Source organism: Loxodonta africana, chromosome 6 (assembly GCF_030014295.1).
Source record: "Loxodonta africana isolate mLoxAfr1 chromosome 6, mLoxAfr1.hap2, whole genome shotgun sequence".
NCBI classification, from domain to species: Eukaryota; Metazoa; Chordata; class Mammalia; order Proboscidea; family Elephantidae; genus Loxodonta; species Loxodonta africana.
In genome coordinates this window covers 16,457,963-16,476,783 of record NC_087347.1, presented here as the reverse complement: position 1 = coordinate 16,476,783, position 18,821 = coordinate 16,457,963, and positions in this window count along the sequence as shown.

Here is an 18,821-nt window from a genome sequence, read left to right as displayed (position 1 = left end):
GCTGTGCTAAGGACTGCTGTCTTGTGATCTGTATGGAATTTGAAAGAGGTAAGTCACTGTAACGCTCCTGTTGTTGTTGATGTTACTGTTGTCAGGTGCTGTTGAGTAGATTATCAACTCATAGGAACCCCATGCGACAGAGTAGCACTGCTCTATAGGGTTTTCTAGGCTATAATCTTCATGAAAATAGATTATAGATTGCCAGATCTTTCTTTTGCAGAGTCTCTGAGTGGGTTCGAACCACCAACCTTTTGGTTAGCAGCACGGTGCTTAACCACTGCACCACCAGGGCTCTTTGTGATACTCCTGGGGTGTCCAATAATACATGTTTTAAGGGAACCACTAGATATAAGTGCAGTACTGGACACTGGAGATACGAAGAGGAATAAGATATATAGCTACTCTCAATAGACTTACTCTCTAGCTGAAGAGAGAGTCTACCACATGAAAAAGATCAGGATCAATAAAATGAAGCATTGCTAAGTCAGTAATTTCCTTGATCAATCAAAGAACGGCTGCTCACTACCTCTGCTTTGATTAGAGAAAACCTTACAGGAGAGGCAAGAGCTGAACAGGGTTTTGAAAGTACAGAAAATAAGAGAGCAGAGAACTCCATGTTACGGAGATATTTGTTGAGCAACTCTTTCCAGGGAACTGTGTGAGTGGTTAAGACCTACAGCTGCTAATGAAAAAGTCAGCAGTTCAAATCTACCAGGCATCCTTGGGAACCCTATGAGGTAGTTCTACTCTGTCCCATAGGGATGCTTTGAGTCAGAATTGACTCGACAGCAAGGGATTTGGTTTTTTGGTTTTTGTGCTGGGCTTCAGGGAGATTTCAAATATAGAGCAAGGTCCTTGTTTTCTTGAATTTACAATATAGTATAGGAATAGAATTAACACATGAGAAATGTTAGTGAATAATAAACATAATATAAATGTGTGGCACAGATTATAAACTACAGAGGTGTATCTACCTCCCGGTGCCATTGAGTCGATTCCAACTCATAGCGACCCTATAGGACAGAGTAGAACTGCCCCATAGAGTTTCCAAGGAGTACCTGGTGGATTTGAACTGCTGACCTTTTGGTTAGCAGCCATAGCACTTAACCACTATGCCACCAGGGTTTCCATACAGAGGTGTAGGGGGAGGGAAGTCTAAGAGGGTTGAAGTCATTGTGAAAAGTATTGTTGACAGTGAGGATTAAACAATATCTTTAACTATCAGTGGTATTTGGGTAATGGAGGGTTAAGAGGAGGAGTGAATAATGGACTAAGAAAGAGAGACTCGTATTAAGGCCGCTGCTTGTCTTGGTTTGTCCAGAAGGACCACTTACTTATTAATAACTGTACTTTCACTCTACAACATGTCTCAGCCTGGAGGATAAACTAGGACTTTTCTATAAAAGTGGGACGGTTCTATAATCCCTTCAATGAGCATTTCGTTCATGTCTCTACTAGAGATTTCTATCTGCAAAGAGGCCGACTTTTTCTTGGTTACTGTTTTAGTCATTTCAAAAGTTGGCTCATTTTGTGGTATTTCTAATATAACTCTTTAGGTGAAAGAGGAATATACAGAATGAGATGTTTGTATTTGGCCCATAAAACTCCATTACATGCATTATATATAACCTTGTTCCTTTGGATGGTGATGGAGGGGAGGAAGCTGGTTTCCATGTAGTGATTTCACTTTACTTTCCCCCATGGGTTCTTTAGGTAATGGCAGACAGCTCCATTTCCATTCCTTGGAGTTCTGAACTCCAGGACGAGTTTGAAGAAAAAGATGTTCATTATAAAAGTGCCTTCAGAAAGTGTTTCTTTATTTTAAAAGATGTTTCCTCGTTGCAAAAAGATTTCTTTTATCCCTGCCAAGATTTGCTCACTGCTGTACATCTGCTAAAATACGATAGGATGAATAGGCCCTTATGGTCCAAACGCATGGTTTTGAAATCAAGAAAGATATGTGTCAGCGTTGTATCCTTTCACCATATTTATTTAGTCTGTATGCTGAGCAAATAATCCAAGAAGGTGGACTATATGAAGAAGAACTTGGCATCAGGATTGGAAGAAGACTCATTAACAACCTGTGTTATGCAGATGACACAACCTTTCTTGCTGAAAATGAAGAGGACTTGATGCACTTACTGATTACATCCTTCAGTATGAATTACACCTCAACATAAAGAAAACAAAAGTCTTTACAACTAGATGAGTAAGCAAAATCATGATAAATGGAAAAAAAATATTGAAGTTATCAGGGAGTTCATTTTACTTGCATCCACAATCAACACCCATGGAAGCAGTAGTCAAGAAATCAAATAACACATTGCATTGGGCAAATCTTCTGCAAAAGACCTCTTTAAAGGATTGAAAAGGGAAGATGTCTCTTTGAGGGCTAAGGTGTGCCTGACCCAAGCCATGATGTTTTCAATCACCTCCTATGCATTTGAAAGCTGGGCATTGAATAAGGAAGACCAAAGAAGAATTGATACCTTTGAGTTGTGGTGTTGCCAAAGAATATTAAATATACCATGGAATTCCAGAAGAATGAACAAATCTGTCTTGAAAGAAGTACAGTCAGAATGCTCCTTAGAAGCAAGGATGGCAAGACTTTGACTTGTGTACTTTGGATATATTATCAGGAGGGATCAGTCCCTGGAGAAGGATATCATGCTTAGAGGGTCAGTGAAAAAGAGGAAGACCCTCAATGAGATGGATTGACACAGTGGCTGTAACAATGGGCTCAAACATAGCAAAGATTGTGAGGAAGGCACAGGACCAGGCAGTGTTTCATTCTGCTGTTCACATGGTTGCTGAGTCAGAACCAACTCGAGGGCACCTTACAACAACTACAATGGCCCAAAGAAGTAGATATTTATGGTGATGAGTTGCACACTTCTAGAAACAGTGTTTACATTTTGGGGAAACCCACAAATATAATTTCTGTTTTAGATTCAGGGATATAATAAATGAGTAATTTTATCTAAGAAAATAGGCAATTTGAAATTCTTATAGTTTCAAACTGGAATATAATAGGTTATATTCCAAGCCTTATAAATTTACAGGAAATTATTGTAACAGTTGTGTTGTCTGCTGGAAGAAGAAAACATCTTTTCTTTTCAGATTTTTAAAGATATTGACTTTTTCTTCCCATTTTTCACTCGTACAAAGTCCTCTAGCCCAACAAAAATTATCTGTTTACTGTAGTGAGATTCCCACCTGGTTTGAACTTCAGATCAATCCAAATAAAACCAGAGTTAGCTAAATAAAACTTTTATTAGTGTTATTTTGTCTGATTCTCTTTTTCTGTCTTTCTGCCTCCTTTTTCATCTGGTGAATTTGGCTGTGGACATCATGAGTGCTGGCTACTTCATGAGATAGCTGGCGCTCACACCATCATTATTTCCACTCCCAGCTGGGAAGCCTGAGAAATCAGCCTGACTTTGACCCTCTGGGTTGTTAACCCAGCCAAAACCCATAATGAAAACAAAGAAAAGAGAACTGTCTGGGCTGCGTTAGGTGGAAAATATCATCTGGCCTGTAACTTGGTGGTCGCTCTTTCCACTCTTATCCTGAATGAACTCCAGAAACACTGAGCAATGCCACTGTATGGGCCCTTCTGGAACTTAACTTTCTGCTTGGAGGTTTGGAAGGGGAAAACAGGGAAAGGATTTCAAATCCATGCTCTATATTTGTGCTGTCTGTAGGGTAGCCATTAGCCACATGCGTCTATTTACATTTAGATTAATAAAAATTAAATAAAATTTCAGTTTCTCAGTTGCACTAGTCACATTTCAAGTGCTCGAGAGCCACGTGTAACTCAAACCCTAGTGACTGCCATCCTGATTAAAGAAGAATAAAAGCTTTCCATCAGTACTGAAAGTTCTGTTGAACGCCAGTGATCTCTACGATTTCAGGCATAAAGGTGAACTAAAGCCATCATTATGTTGAATGTGACAATAATACGTTTGCTGGAAAAAAAGAGTAACATAAAGGGCTATGGCCAGTTATGCTGTCATGAGGAGAAGGAAACTCTTGTTGGACGAAAGGAAAGTCAAACTACATAGAAGAGAAAGTTTTGTTAATTCCACCACAGTTATACTACGTACGTTGAAACCTATTGCCATGGAGCCGATTCCGACTCATAAAAACCTTATAAGACAGAGTAGAATTGCCTCATAGGGTTTCCAAGGCTGTAAACTTTACAGAAGCAGACTGTCACATCTTTCTCCTGCAGGGCCCCTCATGATTTCGCACCACTGGCCTTTCAGTTAGTAGCTGAGAGCTTTAACCTCTGCACCACCAGGACTCTGTTTAGAAGCCCTTAACTCACTTCTCCCTATACATTCTACAAACATCCAGTCCCAACAGTCTTCAAAAGTCATGTATTTTGAATTGAATTTAAGCAAAATTTAAAATTACAAAAACACAGAAATAATGGCTTAGGGATGCTTCATTTACATAATCATTACATTTAAAAAGCAGCTTATTATGCAAGAGGAATGCTCTATTTTCATAAGCCAAATTGCAGAAAAATGACCAAAAAAGCCAAAAAATGCACAATTCATGATTTCTGGGTCCCTTTTTGATTTCGTTTGTAACTTCAAACAATTCGTCTTTTCTTTCTTCAGCTGTTCCTGAGCTACAGAGTAAACTTTTAATAACTAACACTGCACCCTGAGTCTGGAACACTAACACTTTTAATAACACCTCCTTGAGAGGAATCTTGTGAGAGTCAATATGAAGGTGAATAGGAATGTTTATCCCAGATATTTTTATTCTAATGCAAATAACGAGATAAATTGGCACAGAGCCTACAACAACAGGCTCAAGCATAGCAACGATTGTGAAGATGGCGCAGGACTGGGCAGTGTTTCGTTCTGTGGTACACGGGGTGGCTGTGAGTCGGAACTGACCCGATGGCGCCTAACAACAACACAACAACATTTTAGTTAATAATATGAACATAATGCATGTAACAGAACAAAGTTTTATTTATTCAAAGAAGCCAAAATTCAAAATCAAATAGAGAAGTTGAGATGAAATCACTTGGTAGTGCTTCATTCATGTTCTGTAATAATCCATCCACCTTAAATATCATAATCACTATAAGATGTGGATTAATTCAAAACTTTCAAAAACGTTCCCCCAAATTGAAAAATACATGGTAAATTTTATTGAACTAAACATTTTTTTTTTAATTTAGTAATTTATCTTCAATACAAATTCATTAAGTTTCTATTGTGTGCCAGGCACTACGCTAGGTTTTGGGAGTAGGGCAAGTGAATTAGGAAGGCCAGGTCCCTGCTCACATAGGTATCAAACCTCAAATGCTAGATCTGGAAATAGCCAATAAAGATATACATGTATCATTTTCAATGTAATGAACATGAAGACAGGAAAAAGATGAATACAATGGAGAATAAGTGGGGTGGGTGTGGGGTAGCAGGACACAGAGTAATCAGAGAAGGACTCCTGCTGAATGACAAGATTTCAAGATGGAGGGAACTAGTGTAAGGCACCTTAGGAAAGAATCTGGCAGTTGTTGATTTCAAAGTATGTCTATGCACATGGGTATCCAATTGTCATTATGGCTAGCATGTGGAAACAAAGCAAATAATAAGGTGACAATTGAGGATAAGAGTCTAACAGTTTTTCTTTCATTTATCCAACAGCTATTTATTGAATGGTTATAATGTTTCATGGGGCCAATCGTGGTTCAATAGTAGAACTCTTACCTTCCATGTGGAGACCTGGGTTGCATTCCAAGCTAATGTACCTCAAGAGCTGCCACCACTCATCTGTCAATGGAGGCATTATGATGCTATGATGCTGAACACGTTTCAGCAGAGCTTCCACACTAAGATGTGTGGAAGAAAGGAAGAAAGTCCTGGAGAGCAACTTCCAAAAATCAGCCAATGAAAACCCTATAGATCACAATGGAACATTGTCTGATCTATTGTGCGTTGGGTCATCATGAGTCAGGGTCCAACTTGACATTGGTTAATAACAACTCTTCATACTGTGGTCTAGAGGCTGGAAACTCAATGCTGAGCAAAACCAGCCTTCTCAGTTGCCCATGAGAGCAGCCTTGAAGTATTCTTGACTCTCAGAAATTATGAGCACGGCTCAATGAGTATCATCTGAAAAAAATGCAGTCAGATTTTAAAAACAAACACACAAAAATAACGAAAGTGAGAGAGAAGAAATCAAGATTACAACACTCAAAGGCCTTCCCCTTTGGTTAGAAATTGTAATTGCATCACTTGCTCCAACAATCACTATAATAGGGAGGGCAGTATTTATAGCTCCAAGATGAAAAATAAAAAGACTCCTCTTCAATTAGATGTTTGTAAAAATTGTGAATGGTCAGTGAAAAAGGAGATATGGCCAAAGACTGACTTTCCTTCTGTTCATCTTTCCTCCACCTGCTCTTTAAAGGCTAAAGTTGGTTTCCCACTAATTGTCTCCGGCATCTAGCTGGCTAGCTTATCGGCTAGACTTTCTCTATTGTGGGCTAGGTTAGCTTCATCCCATGCGAGAAAAGCAGGATCTGGTTCATTGACTCAAAGCCCTAAAAAGAGTCACCGAGGAACTTCTCCTATAATCTTGAAGTTTATTTTGTAAACAAGTCCTCTTTAATCATGCCTTCCAAGCTATTCTGTCTCACTTCAAAGTATTTCCACACTAGCCTTAAGTCACATGGCTACTGCAGAGGTGAGGAATGGACTTGGCAAAAACAGCTGTCATTACCACTCACCACTCTGGTTAAAAAAAAAACTAGTGCCACCACTCTGGTTAGTCTGTTTAAAAAGCTCAGGAAGCGCCAGCAAGTTCCCTGAACAATTATTAAGGACATCTTTGAAAAGACTTAACCTAATTTTCCATTCATTTCGAGATCTACCTTTAAAAAAGCAACCAGGATAGGATTTATACTGTAAAGATAGATTCAAAATGAAGATGAGGTGATCTTTCTACTCAAGGAAACTGTAAATATCTAAAAGTACTACGAGAGGAAAGAAGGTGAGAACTCTTGCTTGTTGTTACTGTCATGCATAGTTCAGTCCTTTCCCACTCATAGCTACCCTATGAACAACAAAATGAAAAACTGCCCTGGTCCTGTGCCATCCTCACAGTCCTTGCTATGTTTGAGCCCATTGCTGCAACCATTGTGTCAATCTATCATGTTGAGGGTCTTCTTATTTTTTGCTGACCCTCTACTTTGCCAAGCATGATGTCTTTCTTCAGGGAATGGTTCCTCCCAATAACATGTCCAAAGTATGTAAGATGAAGTCTCACCATCCTCACTTCTAAGTAGTACTCTGGCTATACTTCCAAGATGGATTTGTTCATTCTTCTGGTAGTCCATGATTTCTTCAGTATTATCCGCCAACACCATAATTTAAATTTTTCAATTCTTCTTGGATCTTCCTTACTCATTGTTCAGTTTTCGTATGCAAATGAGACTATTGAAAACACCATGGCTTGGGTCAGGTGCGTATTAATCTTCAAGGTGACATCTTTGCTTTTCAACACTCTAAAGAGGTTTTTTTTTGCAGCAGATTTGCCCAGTGCAGTGCACCTTTTGATTTCCTAACTACTGCTCCTAATAGGTGTTGATGGTGGGTCCAAGTAAAATGAAATCCCTGACAAGTTCAATCTTTTCTCCATCTATCATGATGTTGCTTATTGATCCAGTTGTGAGGATTTTTGTTTTCTTTATGTTGAGATGTAACCCATACTGAAGGTTAAAGTCTTTGATCTTCATCAGTAAGTGCCTCAAGTCCTCTTCACTTTCAGCAAGCAAGGTTGTGTCATCTGCATAACACAGGTTATTAATGAGCCTTCCTTCAAACCTGATGCCCCATTCTTCTTCTTATAGTCCAGCTTCTCAGATTATTTGTTCAGCATACAGATTGGGAATAATGAAAGAATACAACCCTGACACACATCTTTCCCAACTTTAAACTACCCAGTATCCCACGTTCTGTCTGAACAACTACCTCTTGATCTATGTACAGGTTCCTCGTGGGCACCATTAAGTGTTCTGGAATTCCCATTCTTCACAATTTGTCCATAATACATTATGATCCACACAGTGGAATGACTTTGCACAGTCAATAAAACACAGGTAAACATCTTTCTGATATTCTCTGCCCTCAGCCAGGATCCATCTGACATCATCTGTGATATCCCTGGTTCCACATTTTTTTCTGAATCCAACTTGAATTTCTGACATTTCCCTGTAGAAATACTGCTGCAATTGCTTTTGAATGATCTTCAGCAAAATTTTACTTATGTGTATATTAACGATATTGTTCAATAATTTCCACGTTTGGTTGGATCTCCTTTCTTTGGAATATGCAAAAATATGGATGTCTTTCCAGTTGGTTGACCAGGTAGCTGTCTTCTGAATTCCTTGGCATAGACGAGTGAGTACTTTCAGTGCTCATTGGTTTGTTGAAACCTCTCAATTGGTATTCCTTCAATTCCTGGAGCCTTGTTTTTCACCAACGTCTTCAGTGCTGGTGCTTGAATACCTGTGGCATAGCTTCCAGTATTGCAGCAACGTGCAAGGTCCAGAGTATGAAAAACTGACAGACCCATGGGGGCATAATGACAATAAAAACCAAAAAAAAAAAAAAAAAAATACTAACCTATTGCCATTGATGAAGTAAATTCCAACTCATGGTGACCCTATAGGACAGAGTAGAACTGCCCTATAGCATTTTCAGGAAGTGACTGATAGATTAGAACTGCTGACCTTTTGCTTATCAGCCCGAGCTCTTAGCCACTTTGCCACCAGGGTTCCATAATGACAATAGTAGTCCACTATGTCATGTAGTATTTTGTGTCCCAGACACTTTTCTAAGCTCTTTATATATAGAAACATCTTTATTTCAAACAGCAACATTGTGTGGTGGGTATTTTTGTTATAATTCCCATTTTCTAGCTGGGAAAACTGAGACAAAGAGTCTAAATAACACGTAAGATTGCTTAGGACAGGAGTGGTAGAGCCGAGATTTAATTCTGTTACTCTGGTGTTGGAGGCCATGCTCTTAGCATGAAAGCAAAGTTGCCTTTCATAGAGGAGGTTGAAAATTTAGATGCTCAAAGACTGTTTTTAAATTAAATTCCTTATTATGAGCTGAGTTCTGAATAGGTGGACTGGCCAAGCACTTATTTCAAGATACAAGGACCATCTCTGTGAAAACCATTCATTCATTACGTGACAAAGCTGCCTTTACAACACAACAGCAAATACTTCCAGGGCTGGGATAAACACTGATGATAGAGAATTGACAAAGATGAGGAACTCACAGTCTGACATAACACAAAACACTCTAAAAGCCAGGGATATAAAATTGTACAGAATGCTAATCTTTCTCTGTCTTCACCCTGAATTGATCTAACACTTCTTTCCCAATTAACATGCTACAATGCAAGGACAGCAGCCATATTTTATTTATCTTCATTCACAACACCTAGCATGGAGTTATTGTGAGATTGAGAAAGAAACATTGACATAATTATAACTTACGTAGTATTCCAATTTAAGCAACCTGGCACATGCACTTTGATGCTACCCCCCACTCATTCAGATATAAAAAACAACCTTCACAAATCTGGAAGTATTAGCTGTTGTGAGTTTTAAAGACAACTTTGTCATGTAAACGACTGAATGGTTGTTACAATGATGGTCCTTCTCTCTGGAAATCGGCCAGTCCACCTATTCAGGACACAGCTCAGAATAAGGAATTTAATTTGAAAAACATCTCTCAGCAACTAAATTAGATGCTATGATATCGGGTATCCTTTACTTGTCTTAGTTCCTACTAACAGGAAAGCTGCCCAAGTTCCATTAATTCCTAGTTATTCGTGTTTGCTTGTAATTTTCATAACCTCAATTTAGCAACGTTCTGAGTAAATTAGAAACAGCAAATTATAAGTAGACATGTAGACAGTGTCATGGATTAAATTGTGTCCCCCAAAAATATGTGTGGTAAAACCATACAGTAGTCACCATCTCATTTGGGAATGGGTTGTCTTTATGTCAATGAGGCAGTATTAGTGTAGGGTGTGTCTTAAATCTACCTCCTTCTGAGATATAAAAAAGCAAAATTAAGCAAGCAGATTTAGGGGAAGATAGATACCATGCCGCATGACAATCACCAAGGAGCCAAGGAACAGAAGCTGAAAAGAGACAAGAACCTTCCCCCAGAGCCAACAGAAAAAGAGAGAGCCTTCCCATAGACACGACACCCTAAGTTTGGACTTCTAGCCTCCTAATCTGTGTGGAAATAAATTTCTGTTCGTTAAAGCCATTTTACTTTGATCTACAATCAATGCCCATGGAAGCAGCAGTCAAGAAATCAAACAATGTATCATATTGGGCAAATCTGTTGCAAAAGACCTCTTTCAAATATTAAAAAGCAAAGATGTCACTTTGAGGACCAAGGTGGGCCTGACCCAAGCCAGGGTATATTCAGCCGCCACATATGCACGAGAAACCTAGACAATGAACAAGGAAGGCTGAAGAAAAATTGATGCCTAGCAAAGAATATTGAATATATATTGTTATAGATTGAATTGCATCCCTGAAAAATGTGTACCAACTTAGTTAGGCTATGATTCCCAGTATTATGTGATTGTTCTCCATTTTATAATCTGATCTATTTATCCTATGTGTCGTAAATCCTAACCTCTATGATGTTAATGAGGCAGGATTAGAGGCAGTTATATGCTAATGAGGTAGATTGCAATCTACAGGATTAGGTCCTATCTTGAGTCAATCTCTTTGGAGATACCAAAGAGGGAATGAAGCAGAGAGGAGAAAGGCCTCATTACCACCAAGCAAGAAGAACAAGGAGTGCAGAGTGCATATCATTTGCTATAGGGTCCCTGTGCTGAGAAGCTCCTAGACCAGGGGAAGATTGAAGAAAAGGACATTCCCCCAGAGCTGACAGAGAGAGAAAGCTTTCTCTTGGAGCTAGAACACTGAATTCGGACTTCTAGCCTCCTAAACTCTGAGTGAATAAATTTCTATTTGTTAGAGCCATCTACTTGTGGTACTTCTGTTATAGCAAGACTAGATAACTAAGACAACCACGGACTGCTAGCAGAACAAACAAATCCGTCTTGGAAGAAGTACAGCCAGAATGCTCCTTAGAAGAGAGGACGGTGAGACTTTGTCTCATATACTTTGGACATATCATCAGAAGGGACCAGTCCCCGGAAAAGGACATTGTGCTTGGTAAAGTAGAGGGTCAGTGAAAAAGAGGAAGACTCTCAAGAAGATGGATTGGCACAGTGGTTACAACAACGGGATCGAACATAGCAAGGATAGTGAGGATGGTGCAGGACCAGGCCTTGTTTCCTTCTGTTGTATGTAAGGTTGCTATGAGTTGGAACCGACTAGACAGTGCCTAACAACAACAATAAAGAAACCCCCCTGTGGTATTTCTTTTATAGCAGCACTAGGTAACTAGGACAGATAGCAATAAAAATAACACAGATACAAAGTTGACAGAAAAAGATTAGGATGAGGAATTCTACTTTGTATAGTGCTCAGAGGGTTTGGATATTAGAAGATAAGAACACTTTGTAACAAGTTCTATTTAGTTGTACATATGCCTAGTTATTTAATAGACTATTATCAGAATTCAACAGAAGTATCCTGAAAAGTACACACTGGTTGACCACTGGAAACACAAATTTATTGTTTTCATCCAAAATAACATGGTACAACAAATAATATACACAGCCATCCGTAACAATAGCTCACATTCATTAAACACTGTGCACTTTATAGACATCACTGACTATTTGATTCTTATGTCATAAGTGAATCAGAAGCTGTTATTAGCCCCATTATCCAGATAAGGAAACTGAGGTTCAGGGAAGGTGATTTGCCTGCGCTCGCACTGCTGGGGGATAGTTGACAGGGAATTCAAATCTAGGTGATCTGATGCCAAAACCCATCGTTTCTTTTCCTCTCCCCCTTGTGTACTCACTGGGTCTGATCCCTTCACTCACCTCTGGCTTGTACCACTGAGCCTCCCCAGCCCTAACTCAATGCAGGTGCTGAGATGTCTTTGCTCCCCATCTGAACCCTAACACATAAGGACTCTTATCCTCTCTGGTCGTGTTCTGCCTTACTTATCCCTTCTGTTCCTCTCTCTCCCACCTCTCTTCTTGTTCTTTTACTCTGGACAATTTGCATTCTCTCTTCTCCAGAATATACTACTACCTTTCTGATCAAGGCAGCTGGTACCTTTATACAACTCTGTTCCTGTGTGTTGTGGCGGAAAGGCATTCAAGTGTTAACATAAAATAAGGACAGGGCACTGAAGTGCCCGGAGGACCACGGTTTCAGACACAACACTGTCTATATAATCTCAGTTTTTGAAAACGGACATTTGGGAAGTTGAAAAGACATAGGATTTGAAGTCAGACACCCAAATTCTCGGTTTGTCTCCCTCAGTGGCTGCCTTTGTTGCTCTGGACAATTCCCTTTACCTCTGAACCTCAGATCTTCATTTATACCAGTTGTCGTTGAGTCAATCCGACTCATGGCAATTCCATATGCGTCAGAGTAGAACTGTGTTCCACAGGGGTTTCAATGGCTGATTTTTCAGGAGGAACTTCTGGGTAGATTTGAAAATCCAACTTTTTTGGTTAGCAGCCAAACATGTTAACCGTTTGCTCAACCTAGGGACTCCCTCCTCATTTATTGTTGTGGTTAGATGCTGTCAAGTTGATTTTGACACATAGTGACCCCGTGTGACAGAGTAGAACTGCTCCATAGGGTTTTCTAGGCTGTAATCTTTATGGGAACAGATAGCCAGGTCTTTCTCCCAAGGAGCTGCTGGGTGGGTTCCAACTGCCAACCCTTCAGTTAGCAGCCGAGTGCTTAACCGTTGCACCACCAGGGCTCCTTCGTCATTTTATGGAATGACAATACATCAATGCGTGCAGCTTTTGAGATAATGTAAGTGAAAAACATTTAAACCATTTTAAGATTATAAAGGAGCGTCAGCCATTTCTCTTTTAAGCCCCAAGCATTACTTTGGTTAATAAATCACGTCTCTGATCAGAACTTTGTCTTGTAGCAGAGTCAGCTCTTGATTGAGGCTGATGAGCCATCAGGGAAGGCAGACATTGGCATCAAAGTGATTTGTGTATCTCCAGGTCAGGCAGTCTTATATCAGCCAGGGTGTGAGAATCAGAGCCACACTACTGTTCCGGAGGGTGGTACTTGTTTCTGGACCACACTGCACCTGTTCTTCCACCTTTAACTGCTTAGTTCCCACATATACACCGATGCTCCTCAAGGGGCGAGGTCACTAAGGCTCCTACGCGGTTCAATTCTTTTTCCAGAGGAGGCATTCTGCCCTTCCTCTTTCAGGACAGCTGATCAACTTATGCCCTGAAAATCATCCCCACCTTTATGCTGTGTATTTAATTTATCGGTTCACATCTACTCTTCCTATTTTCAGAAATAGATTTGAGGCAGCCAATGTATGCGTTGGGGGAAGTAGAAGCAAGCGAATTTCTATGTGAATGACCTCTGCATATTACACTGTCATGGCCCTAGGTTATTCATCTTTAGGACATGGAGCAAAACCTGCCTTTTTAATTGACTGCCAAGATGAAGCAGCAGTATGAAGTATACTGTATTATGTTGCTATCGGTTTGTCTAAGCATTTTAATAAATGACTTTATTGTGTTTGTGCCCTGAGGCTGTTTGAAGTTACAGGCACACTGAATAAAAAATTAAGAAGGAAAAGTAATCTCGTGAACCTAATTACCTACCCATGGGTGGTGCAAGCGAGCTGTCACAAAGGCCACCCAGACTGAGACAAGCATCACCCCTGGCTTGGTCACAGTCGGCACAAGCATCCTGGGGCTATGTAATCTGTAATCCCTGGATACTCCTGCTGCTTATTTTCCCAGATAAAGTTGTTACATCTAATCAAATCAAAGGGCCGCTTGCTTCTGAGTGTCTTTAGGAGTTTTCAGAAGGTTAATATTCTCTGTCATAGTGAGCTTCCCTCTTTTCTTCCCTCCTTCCCTTCACTCCTTTCTTTTTTCCCCCTTTTCCCCCATCTCACACCTCTCCCTCAGTCTTCTCCTTTCTTCCTTTATTCCTTCCCTCTCCTACCTCCTCCCTCCCCTTCCCCCATCCCTTCCTTCCACTACCACCCACCACCCTCCCTCCCTTGCTCTAGTCCTTCTTCCCTCCCTCCCTTCCTCCCCTCCCCACCCAGTTTTCTCCCTCACCCCTCCTTCCTTTAGTCCTTTTTTCTTTCCTGAAGATGAAGTCTCACACTCTATGTTTACCACCTAGAATTCCTACTCTATTCAGGATAACCTGGCCTTACATTTTCAACTTCTTTGAAATGACAGAAAATTAATTCGTAGACAAAGGATCGGTTTTACATAATTCAACATGAGAAGAGTTTTTCCCGGGGAGGAGAAGGGGGTGTGCACAAAACAACAACTTGCTAAACACTTAAGTGAACTTCTTCAATGCAAGTATTTAAAGCAGAATTTGAAAGATGATAGATTCAGGAGGAAATGTGAGCTGAGGATATATTTTATTTAAGCATTAACGGGTTTTGTGAATTTGAACCAGAATTTGGACATTTGGCAATTAGCTACGGAAATTAGAAATTTCAGCTCCTCATGAGAATATTAGAAATGGCAGCACTAGGCCCACATGCTGGCATGGACACACATTGTCTCCACTCATCGGCACCAAATGACCAAAAAAAAAAAATTCTGAGGGTGTTTCAGTTGCTTCCCCCCCCTCCCCAAAACACTCATAATAACATGTCCACAGGTAACACAATACCTGTAGGGGGAAATCAAGTAAGAATTACTTTGGCTATTAGAATACATTTCAAAGTATTGAAAGACACTTTTGATCTCTTAAAATTCACATTTACTCTACCTGATGCTCATTTTTAATTCCTGTCTTGGTATTAATTTTTTTTTTTTAATAATTAGTTTTTAATGTGCTTCCAAGGATATTTGGGGTGAAATCAAAATTATAATTGCTTCTAGATGACATCAGATTGAAATAATTTATTGAAATAATTTGTTTTGAGTTCCTATTAGAAGTGTTGATAGACCTATGGTGTATAATTTTATTCATCATTTTCTATTGTGGATAGGTGGTCAGATGTCTGTGTAGCTGATCAGATGTCAGAATAATATAATGGGTACTAGAATAGCTTTGTAATTAGGTAAAGTTTCAGATTCTCGCTATGCCACATACGAACTATGTGACTATGGGCACATTACGTAAACTCTCTAAAATAAAGTTTCTTCATCACTAAAGTCATGGTAAAAAAAGCATGAATCTCATGGCTACTGAGGTTAAATGAGAAAATCCAGGTAAGGTGTTCTGTAGAATGCCTGTCAGTTCTAGAGCAATGTATTTTTTTTAATTAAAATGCCTTTGACTTTTGGGCTCCAAATTTCAATTTTTTTTTCCAAAGTTATACTTTCCTCAGCTCAGCTGGGGAGTCCCTAGGTGATGTAAAATGGTTGATGCACTCAGCAGCTAGTTGAATTGTTGGAGGTTCAAGTCCACCTAGGGATGCCTCAAAAAAAGGTCTGGTGATCTGCTTCTGAAAAAAAAAAAAAAAAAAAAAACAGCCATTGAAAACCCTATGGGTTCCCCATAAGTCTGATTGACGCCACGGCAACTAGTTTTCTACTTAGCTGACAGAATAAAACCAATGGTAGCTCTATTCTAGAAATAATCCATGGTAAGATTTGAAACCATTCTTTTCTTCCACAGGCTATTTAGAAGCATCTCCATATTCTGCAAAGTGATTAATTCCTTAGTTAATTCCTATTCACAATCTTTTTTTTTGCTGTTGTCTAAGGTGGGGGAGTAATCTCACAGAGATCTCTCATCAGATTCTATTCTGATGCCAGTAACCAAACACCAAACCTATTGTTGTGGAATCGACTTTGACTCGTGGTAAACCACTGCATGTCAGAATAGAACTGTGCACCATGGGATTTTCAGTGGTTGATTTTTTTGGCAGTAGATCATCAGGACTTTCTTTTAAGGAGCCTCAGGTTGAACTGGAACAGCAAGCTTTCTGTAAGCAGCTGTTACGGATTGAATTATGCCATGGTATTTTCAATTGTCTCATATGCATACAAAAGTTGGACAATGAATAAGCAAGACCGAAGAAGAATTGATGCCTTGGAATTACGGTGCTGGGGAAGAGTATTGAATATACCATGAACTGCCAGAAGACCAGACAAGTCAGTCTTGGAAGAAGTACAGCCACAATGCTCCTTGGAAGCCAGGGTGGCGAGACTTCATCTTACATACTTAGGACATGTTATCAGGAGAGACTAGTCCCTGGAGAAGGACATCATGTTTGGTAAAGTACAGAGTGAGCAAAAAAAGAGTAAGATCCTAGACAAGATGGATTGACACATGGCTGCAACAATGGGCTCAAACATAGCAACAATTGTGAGGATGACATACTATTACTGGTTCATATTTTGTTTTGTTGTACATAGGGTTGCTATGAGTCAGAAATGACTTGTCTACTCCTAACCACAACAACAGATTACCAGGTCTTTCTTCTGAGGATGTATTTGAACTACCAACTTTTCCATTAGCAGCTGTTACGGATTGAATTATGTCCCCCAAAAATATGTTATAAATTTGTAATGTATTGAATTCTGTCCCCAAAAAATATCTGTCAACTTGGCTAAGTCATGATTCCCAGTATTGTGTGATTGTCTACATTTTGTCATCTGATGTGATTTCCCGATGTTTTGTAAATCCTATCACTATGATGTAATGAGATGGATTAGTGGCAATTATATTGATGAGATCTACAAGATTAGATAGTGTCTTAAGCCAGTCTCTTCTGAGATATTAAAGAGAGAAATGAGCAGAGAGGCTTGGGGACATCACACCACCAAGAAAACAGCACCGGGAGCAAAGCGTATCCTTTGGAACTGAGGTTCCTTCATGGAGGAGCTCCTAGTCCAGGAGCAGATTGATGACAAGAACCTTCCTCCAGAACCAGCAAAGGAAGTTGTCCCCTGGAAGTGACACTCCGAATTTGGACTTCTAACCTACTAGCCTGTGAAAAAATAAATTTCTCTTTGTTAAAACCAGCCACTTGTGGTATTTCTGTTATAGCAGCACTAAATGACTAAGACAAAATTCTCACCTCTACTTCTGTGGTTATAATCCCACTTGGGAATGGTTTCTTTGTTATATTAATGCAGCAGGATTAGTGTAGGGTGTATCTGGAGTCAATCTCTTTTGAGACATTAAAAGGGATTGAACAAGCAAGTAGAAAGAGAGATGGGGTAAGACAGATGGCTAGACACATGGACGTCTCCAAGGAACCAGGAGGCAGAAGCTGAGAGACAAGGACCTTCCTCCAGAGCTGACTGACAGAAAAAGCCTTCCCTTCAAGCAGGCACTCTGAACTTGAGCTTCTAGCCTCCTAAAATGAATTTCTGTTTGTTCAAGTTTTCCACTTGTGGTATTTCTGTTATAGCAGCACTAGATGACCAAGACAGCAGCTGAGCATGTTAACCATTTACAGCACCCAGCGACTCCTCTGACCCCAGTAAGTTAGCATCCATCTGTGACTGGTTAATACGGTTTGTTAACATCAATAGTCTATAAGTAATGTACCATTTAAAAAAAAAAAAAAGTGAAACTTGTGCAAATAAACAGAAGGGTTTGGTTGGCACTTGAGCAGGCAGTGAGAGAATGTTTTAAGAACTTGAACCAAAGATTGTACATTTGTAGATATGACATAATTCAGGCCCTTTCAACAAGTGAGATTTACTTATGGGTGGAACTATTCAAAAACATATTTTTTGCCATTTGTTGCTTATCATGAAATTAGCAATGATGAAAATTTTTAATTTAATCCATAAAGTAATCAAAAACAGAAAATTCAAGCAAATTTAGCAAGTGATTATGTTCTCTCTGGTAATTTAGGATCCTGGAATTCACTTAAACTAAATGGCCAGAAGGGCCCCCTTGGGTGTCCATTAGAGCTTCATGGCAGATTTAAGGACTTGGAATAGACTCACTCTGGACCCCGGAGGCCTGAGTGTCTCTTTGATCAATTACTGTACTTGGATTAAAATATTTTACTTCACTGTAGGGGCATCATGATCACCCAGTGTCTTGCCCCAGCTGTCAGATCATCTAAGTCTTTCACTTTTAAAGGCTTTCACTTCTCTCTGCTAAGTGTCCAATGTTTGGAGAGTTCAACTTGCAGCTGATTCAAATCAGAGTGGACTTTTCCTTGCAATAAGACACGTTCGTTATAAAACATCCTAGTGAAATTCATGTGTCATCCTTTCAGCAATTGGGCTGATTACAAACAAAACAAACCCGTTTTCATCGAGTTGATTCTGACTCATAGCGACCCTATAGGACAAAGTAGAACTGTCCCATAGAGTTTCCAAGGCTGTAAAACTTTTCTCGTAACAGACTGCCATATCTTTCTCCCTCAAAGCAGCTGGTGAGTTCGAACCACCACCTTTTTGGTTGGCAGTCAAGCACTTTATCCACTGTGCCATCAGGGATCCTTTCTAACAGAGGTGCTTAATATATGTCGAAATCCTATATTGTGAATTTGTAGTATTTCTTTGCATTTCTAAGTTGATGTGAGGAGTTTGCTTGGAAAGGGGTTGGTCACCACCAAAAATAAATATTAACTATAAGTAATAAATTCCTGTTTTTCAAGTATTCACTAGGCCAGTTATTCAAAAGTCACATCATGCAATGAGGTAAATGCTTAACTTCT